The sequence below is a fragment of the Amphimedon queenslandica genome, unplaced genomic scaffold (assembly GCF_000090795.2).
Source record: "Amphimedon queenslandica unplaced genomic scaffold, v1.1 AMPQUscaffold_827_Cont27157, whole genome shotgun sequence".
In the NCBI taxonomy this organism is placed as follows: Eukaryota; Metazoa; Porifera; class Demospongiae; order Haplosclerida; family Niphatidae; genus Amphimedon; species Amphimedon queenslandica.
In genome coordinates, this window is record NW_003558824.1 from 1 (window position 1) to 1,062 (window position 1,062).

General features: G+C 24.8%; 1 long non-coding RNA gene across 1 annotated transcript; it reads left to right on the plus strand.

The window, feature by feature from the left end:
• On the plus strand, nt 1–279 carry LOC109593573 (uncharacterized). The gene is made up of 3 exons (XR_002191038.1): nt 1–69; nt 140–142; nt 198–279. It is a non-coding gene; the product is annotated as an uncharacterized LOC109593573 (long non-coding RNA).
• Nucleotides 280–1,062: the final 783 nt, after the last annotated feature.

A 1,062-nucleotide genomic window follows, 5' to 3' on the forward strand; every position in this document is an offset into this window, starting at 1 on the left:
TACTTACATTAAATTTTAAAATTTCTTTCCCTCTGATCAATAATGATTCCTTTTATCCTACTATAGAAAGTGAGTCATAATGTGTACTGTTAATTTTTAACCTGTCTTTCTTTTGATCTAATTAAAAATTGAAAAATAGAAAGTAAGTCAAAATTCTTTATTTTTTAATACCTTTAATTCTTCATTACACAATATAGGCAGTAAGTCCAAAATGCGTATTATTTTAAAATTTTAATTCTTTCTCTCCAATCAATTTTTTAAAATAGCGAGTAAGTCAAAATGTCATGAGTTTTATTTTTATAATCATCTGTATATCTTTTCTTTCCAAAACTGAACTGTTACATGTATTTTCATTACACAATAGAGAGTAAGTCATATTGTGTATCATGCAAAATATTTACCTTTCCTTATGATTTGATCAACAACCATTACTCATAGTTTGTAAGTCCGTCAAATATGTGAAACTTACCTGTTTATTTTCTTTCTGCTTCATCCACTGTAATTGTCAGATTGTAAGTCAAATGTGTTTTATTATTCACATTTAGTCTAATTGTCTTTCTCAATGATCTGATTATAATAGGCAGTAAGTTAAAATTTCAAAATGTGTTTTACTTAATTTATCTTTCATTTGGATCCAACAAACAATAATTATGTTTGCTGCAAAATAGAGAGTGAGTCAATATGTCAAAATATGTTAATTTTTATCTTTTATTTACCTTCCTCTCTGATCCCGTGGCAATTAACAATATGATTAATACACAATAGAAAGTTAGTCATCATACTAAATTTATTTCAAATTATCTTTTTTTAACTGTTATTTCATTTTAAATACACAATAGTTTGTAAGTCTTACTGTGCATTTTTATTGTTTAATCTCCTTTTTCAATAATAATTGAACTCTTGTTTTCATCACACTATAGAAAGTAAGTCATAATGTGTATTATTGATTAAGTTCGTATCTTTTAATTTGTCTTTTTTTACCAATCAATGATACTTGAACTGTATGTTATATTGATTACACAATAGAGAGTAAGTCATAATTAATTCTTATAATTTAATATT